This window comes from Oncorhynchus keta, chromosome 3, assembly GCF_023373465.1.
Source record: "Oncorhynchus keta strain PuntledgeMale-10-30-2019 chromosome 3, Oket_V2, whole genome shotgun sequence".
Lineage (NCBI taxonomy): Eukaryota > Metazoa > Chordata > Actinopteri > Salmoniformes > Salmonidae > Oncorhynchus > Oncorhynchus keta.
This window is the reverse complement of record NC_068423.1, coordinates 11,626,523-11,650,441: the sequence shown is the minus strand read 5'-3', so window position 1 is coordinate 11,650,441 and position 23,919 is coordinate 11,626,523. Positions and strand designations below refer to the sequence as shown.

Below are 23,919 nucleotides of genomic sequence, written 5' to 3'. Positions count from 1 at the left end.
AAGAGACTGGGCCTCCTCAACAGGAGGCCGGATTTAGCTCTCAAAAGAAAAACATTCATCCACACCTGACGTTTTCTAACTCATTCTGACAGCGGCTCCCTGCCACGTTGGGCCATGAAATATGAAAGTGTGAATAAATGAGTGCGGAGGGAGTGAAGCGTTGTTACAACAGTCGTCTCCTCACTGGGGGTCATCTGGAAATGGCAGCCCTGTGACCAGAGTCATGAGCTCGCATTAGACAAACATAGCGTGTTGTTTTAACCAGACCCGCTATACAAATACACACCCGCCCCCAGGCCATTGGCTCTCAGTGGTGAGCCCCCACAGCCATGGACCCTTCACATCCCAAAGGATGGCGCTGCGATCGAAAGATGCACATTCACGCCAAGGTCACAGACCGCCATTGTCCTTCAGACCCTTCAAAATAAACAGGGAGGGTCATGCAACGCCACCCCGTGGAACCTCAAAACACAAAGATTAGGGTTGTCAGTAGAGACACACAACTCACTCCAACAGAACCTCTCAAACGCCGTGACAATGAGACAGAATGTGCAGAATATGATGGGTGACAATAGGAGTTTCTCTGATTTATAATCATGTGAGAGGGATTTCAACTTTCACACTAATATATATGTATATATAAAAAACATCCATACATATATACTGTTTTGCATTTGTCCTGCCATTTTCGTTCACTTTTAGTAAGTTAAGCGAACAGTATCAATCATAACATAATTAAAAGGGTACACAATAAGAAGTATCACATTGGTCAAGCCATTAATCTGACCAGGCCACTGAAATAGGGAAGCTATTTTTGCACCAATATTTAATTTAGTAAAGTTTGCCCCCGGGGCAGCATGGAAAAATTGGCAAGATACTAAATCATATTGTGTGCTTATAATTTCATAATGCTGGTAAATATTATGATGAGATTATAATTTCCCATGTGCCACCAAAATAATGAACGCTTGGTCACATTTTCAACTGCATTCACAAAAAGGTAAACCACAGAAGCTCGGTACACCTTTTCCTGCTCCCTTTCATATGCTAATGTTGAAAGCTCTGCGTTTTAACTGGCCTAGTTTGTAATAATTCAGGGGCGACACCGGCGTTCTCTGCTTTGTGTATTTGTAGGGAGGAGAATAGGGGATAGATCGTATATCACCATGATCATAAATCAATTAGTCTCTTCGCCACCTGTCGTACAACGCAACCCAAACATTCCTGCCCTTGGGGGTGTTGCTAGACGATGATCACCACCACCAACCTAAAGACCCTGACCCTAACTAACCCCTCCCCCAATCTGCTTTCAATGGTCAATATCCTGATTAATCACCCAAACACTCGTCTGATGAGAAGTTTTCAAGCGAGGCAATCACAGAGGAACTGCCTTGGTGATTTTTATGAGGGGTACATTGAGTGAGTGAGCAGCGCTGGGTTTCATTCAATCATTCATTTATTCATACATTCATACGCCCCTTGTCATTTGTCACAGTCAAAAGAGAGGAGAGGAATTGATGCAGACCTTGAAGGAAATTGCGCCCCAATACCCTGATGGCTTTTCAAAAGTGCTGAATGCACAGCAAACACCACACAGTGTCGTTGTTTTAAAATGGGAGCCCGGACGGATATTGACGCCTATTTGTATTGATGGTGCGTCAGGGGCAAAACACATTGTAGACGGAAAGGCCCCAACTGTCGACATCTAGATGACCGACCTGCCAACAACTCCGTCCCTCTAGAAAAGTTGGGTTGTCTCATCTAGACAACCTTCCTGCCGTGCTGACTTGCAGTAAGTCAGTCTAACTAGACGACTGCACACAAGCACTACACTGCTGTTCATTCCAGCATTTCAGATCAGGATCTAGGTCTCAGAGGAAAGCTCAGGAAAACTCCACTGAATGGAGAAAAAAAAAAGTCCTCTTCAATTTTTCATGATCTGTGGCATTTCAACAACTTTATCACGCACTGTAATGTCAAACTGCTTGGGCGCATGAGACGATGAGAGAGGGGGGAGGGGGTGAGAAAGTCTCAGAAGACTTTAACAACTGCCTGGTGCCAAAACCGCTGCAAAGGGATTCTGGATATTTTCATGTACATGTTGGGCTTAACTGCTAGATAATAATATCCTTTTCACAGAGCCAGCTCCCCTAACAATGCTCCCCCCACCCTTTATTGTATTCACACATTTTGCTATTTGGAATTAATTCTTAAAAAGCAGCTGAAAAGATGGTGGCACTAAAAAAAAAAAAGTGTCTAATCCTCCCAATCCTCAATGTGAGAACATGGAGAAAGTAGATTTGTCAAGCTTTGATTTAGCAGTATTATTTCATTATAAAGTGGGACTCGCAGCACGGCTTAGCTGTGTGAAATGGCTCAATCAGTGTCATGAGGAACACTGAAGTGGGGGGAGGGCCATCTGAAGACCTGAGCAAAACCAACTTGGCAGCATGTTAAAGACACTATGGTATTATACCTGTCACCTGTACCATATTCTTCGACTGCATAGTCTTTTCAACCGACACTTACCATTCACTTCCAGAGGACTTGACAGTGGAGAGCGATTTGGCTTGGGTTTAACAGAATCTAGGGCAGGGTGGTGGTGTATTGTGTAGCAATAGCTGGGCACTGGAGGACGGTTTTTAATCAGACAAGCTCACACACGGAGCCTGCTGTAGACATTATAAGGTGGATTTTCAAAAGAACAAAAGCTGCCATGTAATTCTTTACACTGCTGGCTTTCTACTGGTTGAGCTCCTGTTCCTCTTACAGAATATTTGCTCAAAAGTATTGTGGAACTCCTGCACCTAAATATACAACTGTACAGGCATTCCAAAATGAGTACCGGAACCTATTTCAGTCAAGCACTGGTTGTCACAATACTAAAGTTTGACTAATGATGCGATACCAGGCCAAGTATCACAATAGCGAGCATGTACTGTGATACAACGGGGTGGGGGATTATTAGCGTCCTGTTCGCCCAGCCCCCCCAGGACACCTGTTCTCGTTTTCTATATGTACTGCATGTTCTTCACAAAAACCTGTCCCTTCACACCAGTCTTCAATACAACACATTGAATCCAAACTGTTTACTGTATAATATAATAAGTTACTGCAGAAAGTATGCAGAAAGGGTTGATTTTCTCATATCCAAAAGGCATCCCTGTGATTTGGCAGGAAGAATGAAGTAAGGAATATACAGTCAGGTCCATATTTATTGGCACCCTTGATACAATTAGCAAAAAAATACTGTATAAAATAAATCATATAAGTACTGAGCTATATTGTATGCTACAATATTTTTGGAGATTGTTTAAGTAATATATATATATATATATATATATATATATATATATATATATATATACACACATATACATATATACATACACATATATATATAATCAAAATTATTAGCACCCCTCTTTTCAATACTCTAGCATCCTCCCCTTGCGAGGATAACGACACTGAGCCTTTTTCTCAAATGTTTTATGAGATTGGAGAACACATGGGGAGGGATCTTAGACCATTTCTCCATACAGAATCTTCCCAGATCCTTGATATGCTTTTAAACTACTGGCAGGCCACTAACAAAAAACTGGTAAGTTGACCAATACGCACAAATTTGGTCGGCACAGGAAGAGCGGAAAGGGGATAGATGGCCTACTCAAAGAGATACAGTACGCTTCGAAGGTAGGATGCATATATATGCCTTACCAATGTAATTCTAGGCTCTCTTTTTCTGGTGTTAGTTCAGTTCTGTTTGGTCCTACATTTTCTGCATTGGGAGCAGTGTGTGTGCGTGTGTGTGAGAGATGGTATAGTTATCTGAATAGCAGGCTAAAGATTTGTTTCATATAGTGCGTTTTCCCTTACAAACAAAATGACATGCAGATCATTATGCATTTGCAGTCATGTCCATATTATTGGCACCCTTGATAAGAGATTATCTATCAAGGGTGCCAATAATTAGGAAACATTTGAAAAGATAGGCACAAAACAGAATATAACAAATATAACAAGATACTGTAGCTTAGAATTACATTGATTAGGCATATGCATCCTACCTTTGAGTAGGGCATCTATCCCTTTTCCACTCCACCTGTGCCATCCAAATGTGCATAGCCTATTGGTCAACTTACCAGATTTTTTGCTAGCTAGGTAACATGACTAAACATGGTTGTTTGTTATCAAAACCAACCATTAGTGGCTTTCCAGTTGTTTAAAACCGCACGCGACATGGTTTATTCAATGACATGAAATGGTAGAAAGGGGAAAAGATGATATGGGGCACAGCCTTTGAATGGCTTGGGCTAGAGACACGCGGTTTTCAACTATGTAAAGGTGCAAACACGACTGTCACTGTGCTCTTGTTTTACTCTATGGCTGCGTGACAGAGAAGTCTAGACAGACTGGCCTGGCCTCTTGGTCCTTACAGGCTAAATTAAAAGTAGTGCATCCACTTCGCTCACGCCGCGAGCTGCTCCAATAATTAAACACATTTAACAACAGAAGACTCATCACCGTCTGTACACCTTCCAGCTCGCCATCCCAGCTCAATTACATTTTAAAACAGATGGAGATGAGCAGAAAGAGAGGACGGAGAAGCAGGTGAGTAACGGCTGGTAGGGGATGCGTCTGGCTGATCACAGCTGATTTTGGATGAAGCACTCATTCTGATCTGACATATCTGACACCAAGCTCTGAACTTGGTTTGATATTCTCATTGTAGAACGAGTAGGGATGATCTCGATATGAGAATCAGACCACCCCTCCCATTGCCAAACATTTTTCTTCAGATCTACACGATTCACGTGGATGGCCTATTTTGAGATCAAAACAGAGAATATTGCTGAAGGCCAAGCATCCCTGAAGGCCAATAATATGTATTTCTGCGCTAAGGAATTGGGGAAGAATCTAACAGTGAACTGTAAACAAGACAGTACACAGTTAGCTGGTAATTCTAAGTTGGCGCAAAGTAGAAGACAACGGTCAAAAAGTACAAATAGTTAAGACAAATTTGGCCTGGTGCAGAGTATCCACGGGCTGACTGAGATAGAGGGGGTTAAGTGCACCAAGTTGACCTCTATGGGTCAATGGGTGATGGCTACATTTATCATACCTCTGCTAGCTTCCAAATGAGAACCAAGGAGGCTGCTTTCTCGATAGAATTTCAACCGCATTTTTACATCAACCTCTACGCTAATGAAGACTTACTACAGGCAACCAGATGCCCAGTGTTTATGAGAGAGAGACAAATATTGGAATCCCTGAATGGAAAAACATGCCATGCTGGCTTCAGGCAAAAGCAATGAAACATTGCGTCAGTTTGACGATTTAATGACTGTGGTCTGGATCATATCAGAAGTTTAAATACCTGCCAGAGTCAATATAAAGCCCAGTATTTCATGCTTCATGAGGGCAGTTAACATTCAATTTGGCTTGATAGGAAAACAATGCCGGGGGTGTGTGTTGTGGTGAGTGCTAGTTACAACACAATGGCTAGCTGTCCAAATTAACCAATGGGAGAAATATAGTGAGAAATAGATTTGGGAAATGCTTATCAGAGAACACCCTACCCCTGGGGGACCTTCCCACAGAGCATCTCAGAACAGAGTGCAGCCCTAAAATGATTGCTGCACTGCAGATGAGTAGAGCGAGTGACTACTGAAGGCTAGGGGCCAACTGAAGATGACCGCATCCTGTTGTACGATGTGGGAACCGCCAACACTGGGACAATGGAGAGAGACTTGCTCACGCTAGAGAAATCCACCCTCGCCGAAGAGATGGCAAGAATTCGACAAGCAAAACAAACATAGCGTTCGTTTCAGCTCCCGTTTCATAAGTTGTGTGTGGGCAGAAAATTCCTTGGTGATTGCAATTATCAAACGAACACACACGCAATGTGAACACGCATTCAATTTTGGCATTCCACTCTTTCATAAGAGTCTGTCCAGCCTTGCCTAACACATAGAGTAGATACCGTTTTCAGAGGGGCAATTAGCTCACATGTATTTCCATTAGGTCACATCTATTTTTCGTTGTTGCCGCTATTCTATTGAGGCTAAATATAATTGTACTAAATAAGAGTACTGCAACACATTATACGGTAATGGAGCACTCCAACACAACATAACTACCAGGTCAATCTCACAGCAAAATCATAATGTTGACAATAATGTTGACAAAAATACAATTATTTGCAATAGGCCTATTCCTGGGTCTGCTGTTAAAGTCTACAAAGACAGTGTGTGGACTGGACAGCCATGGAAAGTAGGTGACACTCTTCATCAAATAGGCCAATGCATATAAAACCTTGACACCCTTTAAACCTTATGAAACAAGACACATCTTAACAGTCCTGCTCAGCTCAGACTCCCTGATCATCAACACTTGTGCTCAGCAAAATCATGTTGACAATAACATTCTAGTGTTTGCTGAACACAGTCATGTAAGCTACTGAAAATGTGGCAAGCTAAACAGAGCAAGCCTCTCAAGATGCGTACGAGTTGTAGGGAAACATACATGGAGCTACAGATGAGACAAAGATGGCCTTATATTAGGGTGGGAGCAGCCAGTTAGAGGCAGAGAGGGCTTTGACAAACGAAGAGTGGCTGGTGTGTACATAGCGAAAGACGTTGTGGAAATAGCCCCGGAACACAATGCAGCGAGCACCCCCACCACATTTCACACACGCAGGACGCCAAACTACACGCTTGGGGTTTCCACCTTCATTTGGCTGAAAATTAAACTCGGGACAGGAACTAAAGCAATTTTTAACTCCCTCCCGATCGCTCGGTCTCTGATAATGTGCCCAGTCAATGGACTGTGGGTCTATTTAACTGCAGGCAGCCCACAGCACAGTCATACATAATGAATGGTAACTCACACGAAAGCCTAATCACCATTGTGCTGTCACCCAGCAGAGAAGATTGCTTGTTTAATTTACTGCGCCGCATAAGTCTCAGTTCTGCCCAATTTAGTTTAGCAATTTCGATGACTGAGTACTCCAGGTATTTATCAATATGCCTTTCTCCCAATGCCATGAATCAGTAAGAATGTAAAGGCTAATGTGCCTGCTGCAGTGTGTGTGTGTGTGTGTGTGTGTGTATTACATGGTGAAAACAACACGTTCTCTGACAAGAAACCACAGGACAAAGGCTGGGTGAAATAAACTCATCAACACTAAGACTGCAATAAAACATATACACTACATGACCAAAAGTATGTGGACAGCTGCTTGTCAAACATCTCATTCCAAAATCTTGGGCATTAATATGGAGTTGGTCCCCCATTTGCTGCTATAACAGCCTCCGTTCCTCTGGGAAGGCTTTCCACTAGATGTTGGAACATTGCTGCGGGGACTTGCTTCCAATCAGCCACAAGAGTATTAGTGAGGTCGGTCACTGATGGGCGATTAAGCCTGGCTCGCAGTCAGCATTCCAATTCATCCTAAAAGGTGATCGGTGGGGTTGAGGTCAGGGCTCTGTGCAGGCTAGTCAAGTTCCTACACACTGATCTCGACAAACCATTTCTTTATGGACCTCGCTCTGTGCACGGGGGCATTGTCATGCTGAAACAATAAAAAGGCCTTTGCCCAAACTGTCATCACAAAGTTGGAAGCAACAGAATGGTCTAGAATGTCATTGGATGCTGTAGCGTTATGATTTCTCAAACCATGAAAAACAATCCCAGACCATTATTCCTCCTCCACATTACAGCTTGCACTATGCATTCGGGCAAGCAACCGCCAAACCCACTGCTCCAAATTCCAATGGTGACAAGCTTTACACCACTGCAGCCGACACTTGGCATTGTGGATGGTGATCTTAGGATTGTGTGGCTGCTCGGCCATAGAAACCCATTTCATGAAGCTCCCAACAAGCAGTTATTGTGCTGATCTTGCGTCCAGAGCCAGTTTGGAACTTTGTAGGGAGTATTGCAACAGAGGACAGACAATTTTTACACGCTACGCGTGTAATTTTGCACGCCCAATTTTTCAGTTTTTGATTTGTTAAAAAGTTTGAAATATCCAATAAATGTCGTTCCACTTCATGATTGTGTCCCACTTGTTGTTGATTCTTCACAAAAAAAATACAGTTTTATATCTTTATGTTTGAAGCCTGAAATGTGGCAAAAGGTCGCAAAGTTCAAGGGGGCCGAATACTATCGCAAGGCACTGTATATACTTGTGTATTGATTTTAAGAAAGGCATTGATGTTTATGGTTAGGTACACGTTGGAGCAACGACTTTTTCGCGAATACGCACCACATCGATTATATGCAACGCAGGACACGCTAGATAAACTAGTAATATCATCAACCATGTGTAGTTAACTAGTGATTATGATTGATTGATTGATTGTTTTTTTATAAGATAAGTTTAATGCTAGCTAGCAACTTACCTTGGCTTCTTACTGCATTCGCGTAACAGGCAGGCTCCTCGTGGACTTCAATGCAATCAGGTGGTTAGAGCGTTGGACTAGTAACTGTATGGTTTCAAGATTGAATCCCCGAGCTGACAAGGTAAAATTCTGTCGGTCTGCCCCTGAACAAGGCAGTTAAACCACCGTTCTTTGGCCGTCATTGAAAATAAGAATGTGTTCTTAACTGACTTCCTAGTTAAATAAAAGGTGTAAAAATATATATAATAATAAATAAATAAAAAATACAAAAATCTGCCAAATCAGTGTCCAAAAATACAGATTTCCGATTGTTATGAAAACTTGAAAATCGGCCCTAATTAAATCAGCCATTCCGATTAATCGGTCGACCCTTTACTAAGCGCTTCAGCGCTCGGCGGTCCCATTCTGTGAGCTTGTGTGGTCTACCACTTCCTGGCTAAGCCGTTGTTGCTCCTAGACGTTTACACTTCACAATAGCTGCACTTACAGTTGACCGGGGCAGCTTGAGCAACGCAGACATTTTACAAACTGACTTGTTGGAAAGGTGGCATCCTATGACAGTGCCACACTGAAAGCCACTGAGCTCTTCAGTATTATTTTTTTCAATTTAACTAAGTAAGGCCATTCTACTGCTGATGTTTGTCTATGGAGATTGCATGGCGGTGTGCTCGATTTATACACCTGTCAGCAACGGGTGTGACTGAAATAGCTGAATCCACTCATTTGAAGGGGTGTCCACATACTCTCGCATATGTAGTGTAGTTGTTGGAACAGTATATTGCATGGTCATTCATGTTAACCAAAAACTAAAGAAAATCGTGTTGGTGTGTAATGACACATAGGATACTTACACAACCTCGGCTGATGGCAAGGCACACTGTGTACTAGGATCTACGTTACTTACACAGCAAGTCTCTCATTGGCTTGTTAAATCATGTCAGCTGACATGGTCAGACATCACCACAGGCAGGGTGAAAGCCTGTACCCATTCTGCCCATTAAAAGACTGATGTGGTCCGAGTCTGGCCACTGGAGGCTTAACTTAGCTCCGCTCTGGATCCTTGCACTGGAATCTCATCAGTTTAGTGAACAACAGCAGCCTCTCTGAAGCAGTGTACCATGACTGAGATCAAGAGCGATGGGATGCCTTCTCCCCGGCTCTGCTGTGTTGACAGACCATAGAGGCAGTGGAAGCAGCAGCAGGCAGCAGCTCACAAAAGAGGTTTGGCTGAAGTGAGCAGGGCACAGCACACAGTATGATAATGACACTATGAGCTGAGCTCTTCAGTTTGCCCTAGCAGAAGCAGCAGCTAAAGCATTATCAGATCTGTTCTGGGTCATTATCCTCCCGTTCACACAGATCTGGCACCGGCCTCATCTAATGTGCAGGCAGGAAGCAGAGTGATGCCGCCACCTATGCCCGCCTGGCACCCGCCAACACGGCAGGACCTGTTATACAAAGAAAATGTCCATGCAGGACGTCAACCAGATAATCTGTCAGTGTCTCTGCCTTGACAGAAGCCCAGAGGTACAGTTTCACAATGACAAAAGTGATTGACTGACCAAAATGTAAAAGGTCCCTAGAAATACATGCACAAGGAAACAGAGACATACTGTGCAAGCTACATTGTGTTAGATTCGTAGGACCATTTCCTGGAGGAGAACATTTGCTAGCTGGTGTAGTAGTAAGTACCCTGTGCTGAAGTGACCCCAGGCCGCCAGGCTAGCTGTTGGCAGGAGGGGGTTAACTCCTCAGACTGTGCAGTGGAGCTGCTCTAACAAGAATATTAAAGGCATGTCCCTGGGTGCTGACAGAGAGCACCGAGACAGGGAGAGGAGGAAGGAGAGATGGGGGGAGAGAGAGAGCGAGAGAGAGAGAAGGGAAAGCAAATGAGAGCATGTGGTGGTGGTGGTGGTGGTGGGAGGGTGAATACGATTTTCAATGACAATGTGCTTAAGATCCCAGTTTCAATGAACGAACATATCATCCGTCAACGTTAATGTCAGTGTCCAGGGGAAAATGAAGGGAAATGGAATAGAAGCCATTCATTAGGAAAGGGGCAGGAGAGCCCAAAGCGGCCAGTCTCGCCCCGCTGATAGCCGCCCCGGGAAAATAAATATATACAGAGACCATTATTAATTGTGCATTTCCGAGGTGGCAGGCCAGGCACGATAAAAGGTTGGTTCTCATGCTACAGAGATATTATTAGACTAGCTGCCTGGGCTGGAATCGGTTAGTATTGTACAACTACCAGGGGCTGTCAATGGGAATGAAGACGAGGTTTCACTGCCTGCCTGGAGTGGCTGACTGGCTGCCTGGCTGGAAGGAGAATGGGCCTGGCTCTTTACAGCAATGTGGATGTACTCAGTAGAAGCAATTGATACCATTGTTTTATGGATGGGGGGGGGATTAACTGACGACAATAGAGCCCTTTCACTGGAAATGTCAGCCGTCAAGCTGAGAGACTGTCCGACTGGGCAAAAGAGACTTCTATGAAAGCAAAGGCACAAAATGGATGTGGAAAAATGACACTGCCACAATATCCCCACACAAATTGTGAAATGCAATAGGTCTCTCGTGGTAGAATAGATTAGGCCGACAGTGTGTGCGTGTACGCCAATGCCAGAACAAAGTGAAATGTACCAAAATAGACAGTACGAACTCAATATAGATAAAGTAGTAAGCTACATCAAATTAAATGTACTAATTAGCTATTGCTTCTTCTTCCACACAGCGATCTGAAAAACAGCCTTATGTAGGCTAAATCTGCTCAGAATCTCAATGTCTAAATCAATTGTCTTTTCAATCACACCCGATACAATGAATCACAATAATAGCTCAGTGATCAGACTTAAGGTTAGCCTCATTTCAAAAGAAGACAAAAACTGACCTAATTCTTCAGGCATATTAAACTGGTGAGGGACTTAAAATATCAGAACTGATTATCCATTCTAGGCCATTTTTCCTTATGAGATTATACAATAGCTGATAATATTAAAGATCCCTCACCATAGCCTTCCAGCAATGCGTAGGTAACACAATGGCATTGGGACTCCGACTTCCCATCTGGGTTTAGGAATATTGTAATTAGAGGTCGACCGATTATGATTTTTCAACACCGGTACCGATTATTGGAGGCCCAAAAAAGCCGATACCGATTAATCGGCCTATTTATTTAAAAAAAAATGTATTAGTAATAATGACAATTACAACAATACTGAATGAACACTTATTTGAACTTAATATAATATAATAAATAATGAAACATGTTCCATTTGGTTTAAATAATGCAAAAACAAAGTGTTGGAGAAGAAAGTAAAAGTGCAATATGTGCTATGTAACAAAGCTAACGTTTCAGTTCCTTGCTCAGAACATGAGAACATATGAAAGCTGGTGGTTCCTTTTAACATGGGTCTTCAATATTCCCAGGTAAGAAGTTTTAGGATAGGAATTATAGGACTATTTCCCTCAATACCATTTGTATTTAATTAAACATTGACTATTAGATGTTCTTATAGGCACTTTAGTATTGCCAGTGTAACAGTATAGCTCCCGTCCCTCTCCTTGCTCCTCCCTGGGCTCGAACCAGCCACACAACGACAACAGCCACCATCAAAGCAGCGTTACCCATGCAGAGCAAGGGGAACAACTACTAGAAGGCTCAGAGCGAGTGACATTTGAAACGCTATTAGCACACGCTAACTGGCTAGCCATTTCACTTCGGTTACACCAGCCTCATCTCGGGTGTTGATCGGTTGTGCGCAATGCTTGACGCACAATGAAGAGCTGCTGGCAAAACGCACGAAAGTGCTGTTTGGATGAATGTTTACGCGCCTGCTACTGCATACCACTGCTCAGTCAGATACTTAGATACTTGTATGCTCAGTCAGTCAGATTATATGCAACACAAGACACGCTAGATAATATCTAGTAATATCATCAACCATGTGTAGTTAACTAGTGATTATGATTGATTGTTTTTTATAAGATAAGTTTAATGCTAGCTAGCAACTTATCTTGGCTTACTGCATTCGCATAACAGGCAGTCTCCTTGTGGAGTGCCACGAGAGAGAGGCAGGTCGTTATTGCGTTGGACTAGTTAACTGTAACTTTGCAAGATTGGATCCCCCGAGCTGACAAGGTGAAAATCTGTCGGTCTGCCCCTGAACGAGGCAGTTAACGCACCGTTCCTAGGCCATCATTGAAAATAAGAATGTGTTCTTAACTGACTTGCCTAGTTAAATAAAGGTATAAAAAAAAGATTTTTAAAAATGTTTAAAAAAAATATATATATATATATATATATTTTTAAATCGGCGCCCAAAAATACCAATTTCCAATTGTTATGAAAACTTGAAATCGGCCCTAATTAATCGGCCATTCTGATTAATCGGTCAACCTCTAATTGGAATAGTAACTTGAGGGGAGGCGCCCTGCCACTTTAAAACTTCAATGAAGCATAGTTAGAGCTACCACTCTAATTGCTCTCCTACATGAACACGGGAGAGCTGTGCACTCTGACATGTAAAGATGATTTAATACCATCAAAGTCATAAAGGGAGAAATAAAAGGAGGCGATAGAAAAGGGGGGGGGGGTGACTTAACCCTTTCATGGTCCCAGGGAGGACTAGGAGAGTAGAGAAGCAGACGGTGGACCGGGTAGAGATAGAATCAGTATGCGTGAGCTGGCCTGTCAAACTCCCATCATCCAGGCTGACTAGAGCTCCTATATTCCTACATCACAGGGGCCTAACTTCCCCAATCCCCACTCCGCTCCACTCCCATGGCAGCGACTCCTACCCTCCTCCTCAGTCTTTTCCCACACTCGCCCCATTCCCAAAGGCAGCGGCAACGTTAGCGAGTACCACAGCCAAAACCACTAGAACATTGCAATTTATTTCTACTCATTCTGAAGAGGTCTGGGGCTGGGGCCTGTTTGATGAAACCAGGCCTTGACCTACATGAGTGTCAGCCACACTATTCAGCTGCACTCCAACTCCTACCTTCTCTATTCAGCAAGTGTTTCTTTCCCTGTGTGAACAGTTAGTCAACGGCTAAGAAACAACATCAGAGTTGGAAGACTTGACACACCACACTACTGCTCATTATAACAAACTCCCAAAATGTCTGACTGACTAATGTATTTCTTTCATAAAAACAGAACCAAAGCCTCAGCTCTCGAAACTGTGGTTTCACTCAGATCGGAGCTCCTCACTCTTAAAATAAAACCCACACAATCCCCGGCACCTCAGCGTGAGCGGGTCGACTCGGTTGAGGTGTTTACCGTTTAGCAAGCGCCGTGTGATATCTCCAGGGTAACCTGCCATTGTGGGGGACCTGTCTCATCTGTCATTTCTCCTGCACAGTCTCAACTTTGGGAAGCAGGAAGTCACCGACTGAACACAAGGGACAGATAGGGCTGTGGTAAGGCTATACACCCACTGTGTGCCTCGGCTAACCAAAGTTAAAATATGTTGAGGTTGCCTTTTTGGTAGAATCTCTATACCAAATGTAGCTGTACTTTCTATCGCTACAATCAGTTGGGCAAACATTTCTGCCCATCCCTGAACCCCACCACATTGCTAGGAGTCTTATAGCCCTCCATCTCGCTAGACATGAGTATATTTGGTAGATAGGCTTAGTATTTAGCTACCGTATCATTTGAACTCATAATTCTACCTTCAATAAACAGTGAATGACAATCTACAGAGAGTAAAAGGCCACTTTTAGGAATAAAAGCTCCTAAATACAAAATGACATCACAAAGATTTTTATAGCTAAACCAAGATAGACCAAAGCCTGTTGTTTCTAATGGGAACAAATGAGCCATTATGGACAGAACAAGCAAGAAGGTGGGAAGAGCCAAGCACAAGCTAGCGAGATCTTATTGCTGTGTTCTAGCATTCATTTGCATATTTCCGTTGGGGAACACCTATTCTGTGAAGTGCACAATAACTAAATTCACCTTTGAACACCTTGTAAACAACGGCATTTTTTTCAAACTTTGGCAAAGCGTAAAGTCTACTAAACTTAGTCCACTCTGTTCGTAAAATATTGTAGTTTTGGGAACAGAAAACTGTATTGAGATCAAATGTTTAATCGAAGAGTAAATTAGCAGAATGTCAGCCAGAATGAATCTCGTTCCATCTTCTCCCACTGGGCTTCCTCTCACTACCATATTTGGTAGTAAGTGGAAACGCCAACCGGATGCTTCACATTTATACATCCCGTGAAATATCTCTCATTGTTCTCAGGTTTCAAAGTGGAAACTCTCTCCCCATCCTCCAATAATCCATCTCACTTCATCTGGTCATGAATGTCAAATTCCTCAGTGTCCACATCACCGAGGACTTCACATACTCCTCTCACACCAAAACAGTCATGAAGAAGGTACGGCAGCACCTCTTCTTCCGCAGGAGGCTCAATTTTTTGGGCATGGCACCTTAGATCCTGAAGACCTTTTAGAGCTACAACATCAAGAGCATCCTGACTAGTTGGATCACCACCTGGTATGGCAACAGCACCGCCTTCAATCGGAAGGTCCTACAGAGGGTGGTGCAGACAGCCCAGCACATCACTGGGAGCGAGCTGATGCATGTTTTTGCGTGATATTCCAAATGTCTGTATCGCAAGAATCAAGGTTTTGTTATTTTTCGTTTTTATGTCCACTTGTTTTCACGTTGTATTTTCACGTTGTATTTTTGTTCTTGTCTCTCGCTCCTTCTGTGCACCTCCCCATTTACACCAGAGATCTATATATAATGACGAGATGCCGCCCTAACAATGGGAGTCAAGCTTAGGTCCAAAATAAGCCTATAGAAACGCATTGAGCTTATAAATGGACAGATTTTAGCGAGAAGGAAACCTATCACTTCGCCTCTTTCTCTATGGTTTACACACACACCAAGCCCCTCCCCCTGCCTCACACACCAACAAAGTTGAGAGATCACATCTTCCTCTCTGACATGCGGTTTCAACCTACTATTTGCATTTGTAGTTTAGTCCAACAGAATCGGTCATATTTTACAGTAATACAGATGTTAACTTTTCCAACGATACCATTTTTATGTCTCAACTACTCAAACTGCACGCAGCGCAGTCACTACTAAAATGAGAGCATCAATGAACATTGATTCTGGAAAGACTGTTATACAAGCCGTCTAGTCTGTTTTATAAATGTGCAAGAAGCATGAAACACAATTATATAAGGAATTGTCAACTCATTCTTAGTCTGAGAACTAAGTTAGGCCACTTGATTTCAACATCTGAACAAAGTAGTACAGGCTAACATGCTTTTCAAACAGTTGGAGACAGAGCGAAAGGTGTAATTAAACAATTCAACTGTTCTGCCTTGTAAGCTAGCAAACAGATCCAAGTTGACTAAACTTGAAATATAAAAGATTAGCTGGCTAGTCACTATCACGTGGGCTTGAGAGATTTTTGATGAGACCTGTGTTCATTGTCTTGTTTTGATGCACTTGTTTTGAGATCAGCTAATGCCTGCTGCAGGGAAGTTAGTCATTATTAGTGAATGTGCATTAAGGATGGTTTTAGTCAAATTTGTAACAAAAAAATGGCATTTTCATAGACAGACTTGAAAGCCAGATCAGTGATTATTGCAATAACAACAAAAAGCTGGTTAAACTATTTTGATAAAATAATGAAGTTATTAGTGGGTCTTATGGTTGTAGAAGGCTTATATTTAGCCTAGGTATATCTTCACAAGACCGGAATTCATTAGATTATTGCTGACTGTCTGAAATGCAGTGTATTGACCTTTAATTGTACAACAATGCTTATAAAAAATATATATACATATATATACCTTGAATCACTCATAAGTTTGAAAAAAATTAATGATTTTTAGGTCATATCGCCCAGCCCTAAGTACTGGTGCATCAACGCTCAGACCAACAGACCCATAAAACAGCTTCTATCCCTGGCTATAAGACTGTTAAATGGCTAACAACTACTGATCTCCCACAGACTATCCACATTAACTCGATGCCCATCCACAGATCTCGACCCACTCTGACACAACCCTTCACCCTTACTCAAACGCACACTGACTACTGATGGCAAACATACCATTGCCATATATGAATCTGTGCCATTCCCTTTGAACTGGACTGTGTTTACAGTATAAGTGGTCGTGAGTAGATGCACTTGTTTGGAGATCGAAGCAAGAGCTGCATGTAGCCACGTGTGCACATTTTGTTCATATCCTTTGCTAGTTAGTGAGTTATTAACTAGTTAGTGAGTTATTAGCCCATCACTTGTAGTCAGCAATAGGGGAGTGGTTACTTCCTACAAGAGCACAAAATGGGTGCATTTTAGCCATCTTTGAAAAGCAAGTCAGGTAAAGAGCATTTTTTCTGTCTCAAAAAGGGCAATGTTGTATTTTGAGCAGGGCTTTAAAAGGCTAAATAGCCAACATGCAGTGGGTAGCATTATTTGTCTGATTCTCTGTAATAATGGTATGGCAATGATAATGAATGTTATTTTGTAAAGTGGTTTCTTGCATCACACAACACAAGTGGATAAACAGGTGAATGAAATCCTAACAGGTGAATGACAATCCCTATTATTTTCAAAAGTCTCATGGATTGTCTACATTGAACACCACACATGTGCTGCAACTGTAGGCCGAATAATAGAACATTTCCATGTTACAATGTTATGAGATGCTTTTTCTCCATTGTTTTTTTGTTGATAGGCCTACATTATGATCAAATTGCCACAGTAGCCTACTTGGCCATTGTTATAACTGTAACCTAAAGCGGGTACAGCCTCAGTGTTCACAGTAAACGTGCTCCAGAAGTTGCATAAAGTTTGCGATGAGCAGACCGGAAATTTGCTCAGTGCCTTAAAAAAAATATGTGGGAATATACTTTACTTTTTCAACATTTTGTCAACGTTCTACACAAAATACTCTGTAATTTCAAAGTGGACAAAAAATAAATAAAATACTAATATATCTTGGATTGATACGTTTTCAATACATTTGAACATAAAAACTATTTGTTCCACGGGTTACAAGGAAAAAAAGAAAGCGTCAGCCATCTTGAATCACTATCATGTTTATTACTATCAAAAGAACATTTTCCAGTGTCACACATGATTTTGAAGAAGAAGGGAAAAGTGGGGGAGAGCAGGGGGGAGGTCCTGTCTTACTTCAGAGGAGGTATGGTGAGGCGGCAAAGCAAGTGAGTGAGTGATGACACATTTATCGCAATGTGAAACCAAGTCGTGTGAGGTTTCTAACTGGCATATCTCATACAAGAAGGAAACCGACATCCGTAGACACACAAGTCGTTTGACGGTCGCTCAAAAAAATACTCCAACTCTATCTACACTCAAAATACAGTACTGGGCTATACAATTGAGTTTTCTGCTATACTAAAATTCATTGTATGGTCTAATCCTAAAACGTAGAATAGACAATCACCAACAACAGCACGTCTGCACTATAGACTACATATAGAGTATCTGCCACAAGAGAACCTGATGAACAAATTGACTTGAGGTGCCTGCAAGGCTGAAGTTGATAACTTATGACCATAGAATTGACTTGAGGTGCCTGCAAGGCTGAAGTTGATAACTTATGACCATAGAATTCTAACGACACTCCATGGCCAAAGGTGGACGCACCTTCAAATTAGTGGAATCGGCCATTTCAGCCACACCCGTTGCTGACAGACTTATAAAATGGATCACACAGCCATGCAATCTCCATAGACAAACATTGGCAGTATAATGACCCGTACTGAAGAGCTCAGTAACTTTCAACATGGCACCGTCATAGGATGCCACCTTTCCAACAAGTCAGTTTCCTTAAATGTCTGCCCTGCTAGAGCTTCCCCGGTCAACTGTATTATAAAGTGGAAACATCTAGGAGCAAAAACAGCTCAACCATGAAGTGGTAGGCCACACAAGCTCACAGAACGGGACTGTGAGTGCTGAAACGCGTATCATCTGTCCTCGGTTGCAACACTCACTACAGAGTTCCAAACTGCCTCTGGAAGCAACGTCAGCACAATAACTGTTTGTCAGGAGCTTCATGGGTTTCCATGGTCGAGCAGCCGTACACACACAAGCCTAAGATCCCCATGCGCAATGCCTAGCGTCGGCTGGAGTGGTGTAAAGATCGCTACCATTGGACTCTGGAGCAGTGGAAACGTGTTCTCTGGATTGATGAATCACACTTCACTATCTGGCAGTTCGGAAGAATCTGGGTTTGGAGGATGCCAGGAAAGCACTACCTGCCCCAATGCATAGTGCCAACTTTAAAGTTTATTGGAGGCTGTATAATGGTCTAGGGTTGTTTTTCATGGTTCGGGAAGGCCCCTTAGTTCCAGTGAAGGGTAATCTTAGCGCTACAGCATACGGCAATATTCTAGACGAGTCAGTGCTTCCAACTTTGTGGCAACAGTTTGGGGAAGGCCCATTCAGCATAACAATGCCCCGTTGCCCAAACCGAGATCCATACAGAAATGGTTTATCGAGATCAGTGTGGAAGAACTTGACTGGCCTGCACAGAGCCCTGACCTCAACCCCCATAGAACACCTTTGGGATGAATTGGAACGCCGACTGCGAGCCAGACCTAATCGCCCAACATCAGTGCCCGACCTCACTCATGCTCATGGAAGCAAGGCCCAGCAGCAATGTTCCAACATCTAGAAGAAAGCCTTTCCAGAAGAGTAGAGGTTGTTATAGCAGCAAATGGCGGACCAACTCCATTTTAATGCCCATCATTTTGATTTTTTTAGTTGCCAAACTCATAACACGGTGAACACATCTCAGATCCTCTTGCCCTTGAGGGAGGACAGGCGGAACCCAAGGACGATTGGATTGTTGACGTACCAGACCAGTCAGTAGACTAAATCTTTCCCATAGGGCTCATCCTGTACCATGAGTTGGCGACAGTGACACAGCAGATTAAACTTCTATAATTGTTTCAATTCCACCGACCTGAAGGACCAAAATGGCAGGTTATATTACATACGGAGTGGCTACGTGACTGGATTTTCTGATGCCTTTTCCGAATAGCTAAACAACCGTACTTTTAGCGTGAAACAACGCATTCGCGCATGACATATTCTTAGTATGCAAAAATATTATGTTTTATAGTATGTGAATTTTCAAAAATGTTTGAAACGCAAGGATGTTATACTAATTTCGGCTCTACATCTAGTATAATTCTATGCACACTTTTCCACAGTGCATTGGAAGAGGTGGGCTTCGAGTGATCAGCACTAGTTCTCTTCTAGTAGCCAAACAACAAAACTAGGCTACTTAAGAAGATGCCAAATAGCGAAGCTTCCACGGTGGTGTTCAATTGTAGGCTAAGTAGTTTTTGTTCTCCTTAAAATGATCACAAGTACTGCATCGTAGGCTACATCATTTGTATTTTTTTACCCAATGTGGATTTCAGTTGCTATTGAAAAGTGTTTATGGTTCTCTTGGCCTTCTTCAAAGCTTCTAAACTAAATACTACACCATCTTTTGATTTCTGAATGCGTCGGCACCGGGGTCCTCGGGTTGTGGCTGCGTTATTAATGTCATGTTTATCAATATGGATCGTTTTCTTTTTGTAGGCTAGGCTACCTATTTAATTGATGGATAACTCCTGAGCAGACATTCTGATCTCGTTCCCAATGATCAGTGCTTCAGTTTATTATGTTGCTGTCTTGCGGCTCTGAATGTGACGCACCTGACGTTCCACGTTTTTCCGGGTGCAATAGCCTTTTAATTTCAACATTTGAAAAGTTTTGGTGCTTGACTATGTAGAATACTAATGAATCATTATGTGATCTTTCAAAATAAATAAAGTCGCACACTCCATGTGTAATCTCCCACCAATTTAATGGGTATTTACCAACGTTTCGGCATCACTGTGCCTTCTTCAGGGTGAAAAGGGCACAGTAATGCCGAAACGTTGGTAAATGCCCATTAAATTGGTGGGAGATTACACATGGAGTGTGCGACTTTATTTATTTTGATAGTTTATTCGCCGTTAGTCAGCACCTCCACACAAACTATTATTCTGGGTGTGACATTGATTTGATCTAAATTGATTCAAATACTACCCTGCAGAATGCGACGGTTGCGATCATGGCGTTTATTATAGTTACAAAATAAGTTTGTAGGCTACAACATGTCGATCATGCCGTTTATAGTACAACATAGTTACAACAGAAGTTTATATAAAAATTGTGTGTAAACATGTGCAAATCCTACTACATTTGTTTAGATCTGGGAAAGAGGCATCCTGGGGGGTGGGACGGGGGCAGAATGGGCAATTTGATCATTACATAACAGTAGCTTTCAGGATTAGGACACTATAGTGACAGTCATAGCAATTCTAAGTGAACCTACTGCTTGGTTAGGTTACAGCTGACTAGGGACTTTGCAGTTATGGCATAACTAGGGGTGTAACGATTCACCAATATGCATCGGTCCCTAGTTCAAATGTTTAACATATACGAGAGCATCGGTCTGCGGGACCCCAAACCACTGATCCAAATGAAGCATGCATCGGTCAGAAAGTCGATTTAAATGTTATGAATCGCCTTGTTCACTTACATTTCTCAAATTACTTTTCTACCTTCTGAAAATAACAACTGCCTCTTTTCCTTCAGTGTCAAACTAAGCACGTCATTATTATGACAGTCATTGATCCACAAGTCATTTTGCATGCCGAACAACCCCAGGCAATATTAGCAGCCTAGTCAAACTGCACATTCAAATGTATGTAAAATGGCTTGCGCAATATTAGGCTTTATTAGTCGAGTGACTAATATTTTGATCAAATGTGCTTTTGAAAATGGTGTTTTACCAGAATAAAAGTAGCCTAAGCTACCATCAGAGACAACTCTCATCTGGCTATAGGTAGGCTACAATCTGGCTATAGGTAGGCTACAATCTGGCTATAGGTAGGCTACAATCTGGCTATAGGTAGGCTACAATCTGGCTATAGGTAGGCTACATGCTGATCTTACATTCAATTTGATTTGGATTGTTACGGTTCATCATCAGCAATAGTTTTAGTAGTTTTGCTTAAAACAATCAATGTATTATGGTAATTTTTAGATATGTAGGGTAAAGTTGATCATTTCATAACGAGGACACGCACGTCAGCTCAGACAGATCCAGCTCAGAGAGCCCAAGCCCATGAGATCCATTATCAGCAGACTTTAATTTTGAATGGAAAATGTATGCGTTTATGCAACAAATGTTAGTGCATCGAATCGTATCGATTTGTTCCTCTAATCAAATAGTTTCGACTAAAACGCATCTAGATACATATCGAATCGTCTTAAAAGGGAAATATGCACACCCCTAGGCACAACATGTAACTGTGATTCACACCAAGCGGGAAGGTGACAGGGTGGGAAAATCCTCAGACACACCAAATGTCCCACTCAGCGACTAAGCCTCTGATGCATCTTGCTCTGAATGTCACAGGTTTTACGGAGAAAAGGGCAAATTACTTTTTCACAACAAAAACAGTAGTTTGTTGTACACATTATGCAGCCAGTCTTGGACAGGACATTGGAATAATCCATAGGAGGGCATTATTAACATATATGATATCGTATGGTGAATGAATGATTATAACGCCGTGATAAGACTACCTCATCGTCATACCGAATCCCAATGAAAATGTTATTACAGATCTACATAGGAAACAATGGATTTAAACACTTAAATTAAAGACTTAATAAAAGCGTAATAATTGGTAATAATAAAGTTGACTGTTATGAAGGATATCCTAACTGCCGCAATTTCGAAATTACACTAGATTTTCACTAAATACATTGCCACAATGATAATAATTATGTCATACATAATTGTGACATTTAATTTGGTCAGACGCTCCTCTGAGGAGGCTGCAAATGTGGGCATATTATCTTGACAAAGGTGCATCAAAGGTGTAAACAAATTGGGGGAGGCATCTGTTTCACAGTGTGACTTACATTTAACTTATTTGCAGAGAACAAAATACTTTTGTGCCACTGTCTTGGGAATAAATTTGTGCACACAGTTTTGGGATTGTTCAACATTAATATTCCATTGTCTTGACGTTCCATGGCTAGCTCCCGCTAAACTGCAGCTAAAAACCACTCAATTAGATCTTGTTTATGTGGGTACGCTTGTCTCATAACATGGTAAAAAATACTGTGAAAAAGTTAGCAGGCTGATTGGTTGACCATGCGACAAGGAGTAGCGATGTCGCTAAATATTGAGAAAACTGTCAGCCTGTCAAAAATCCAATCCACGAACTAAACTATAGGTCGCTTGCTGTCCCTTATTACAACGTTTATATTTCGTTGCTTGCTTGTGCTATTTCAATTATGGGAAATTAATAGGGCAAATTGTTATAAAATAACTCTGTTGTTATCTAATTAGATAAGGATTGCTTGTTGATAGCTACTGTCAAGCACCGGACTCATAACATCTAACACCACGTCGAACTGTATGCATGATATCGACGTCGTACAGTATGAGGTTAGTGTACATAATAAACTGGCAATGCATGGCCCAACTGAAAATTAGAATCTCCTCGGATTGAAGGACTTCAGTTAGTCATGATATTTACCTGTTAGCTAATGTTAATATTCAACTGGACAGCAAACTCAAAATGTTAACACGGTATGCCACATCCAGCGACAAGTGTAATTTCAAATACCTTGTACCTGTTGACTCCTCCTGCTTCCGTGGTTGGTGGAAGCTGAGACGCGTATGGTTATTTAGATAGTCTCTCCAAAGTTGTTACCTGTAAAACCATTCGCAACGGTGGATAACAACGGGTGTCGACCCAAACCACCCTCCGGCAATTCGTCGGTGAAAGGCGTTCAGTGTGCAGAGAAGTTCAGCACAGCTTTTGCAGCCGCAGCCATTGAGGTCACGTGCTCCGGCTATGAACTCCAACACAATCCACTTTCCCCGCCCCCTCTCCTTTTATGGCGTGGTCCTCTGAAAGGGGATGTCCTGTTAACTCCAGATGTTCGGTCACTTTTTTCCAAAGACAGTACAGTATGGTTTAGAAAATCAGCTCCCCAAGAAATCCTGACAGGGCAACTCTAATAATTCAAAGACCGTATTTGAATTTAATTAGGTACAGTCAGCGGACCATTATTTTGTGGCGTGAACAACGGAAGAAGAGCACACGTTTCTGTCCTTAGGTTTGTTTGTTGTCAAAACCTACTGCCAGAAATAAGACCATTTCTTTGAGTGATTGTTGGGTTTTTGGTCACACTAGGACACAATATAGTCAGTGAGATACTATACGTTCCTCCCATTGTAAGTAACCCCAAAGTTTTTCCCTGCAAGCTTGGTATGGCGGCCAGCCACACTGGATGTTTGTCCAACAATGCCTCTGAGGCTGCTGCAACAAAGCAGAGTGGCATTGAGCTGTGTCAACTGTTACATATCAGCACACAAGTAAGGAATGCTGTGCTGGGGGTGACGTGGGTGGACACAGTGGTAGGGCTATGGGAGGACTTGGAA

At 42.2% G+C, this 23,919-nt stretch overlaps 1 protein-coding gene across 6 annotated transcripts in view; it reads right to left on the bottom strand.

The window, feature by feature from the left end:
• The window catches only part of raraa (retinoic acid receptor, alpha a), a 228,466-nt gene extending 205,137 nt beyond the window's left edge, over positions 1-23,329 (bottom strand). For 2 of the 6 annotated variants that reach the window (XM_035748780.2, XM_035748787.2), the window contains exon 1: positions 23,099-23,314. The gene's annotated coding sequence lies outside the window, so the exon portion shown is untranslated. Of the gene's footprint in view, positions 1-23,098 lie in introns of all 6 variants that reach the window. The other 4 variants (XM_035748739.2, XM_035748755.2, XM_035748748.2 and 1 more) reach the window with 4 other exon arrangements.
• Between the last annotated feature and the right edge of the window lie 590 nt (positions 23,330-23,919).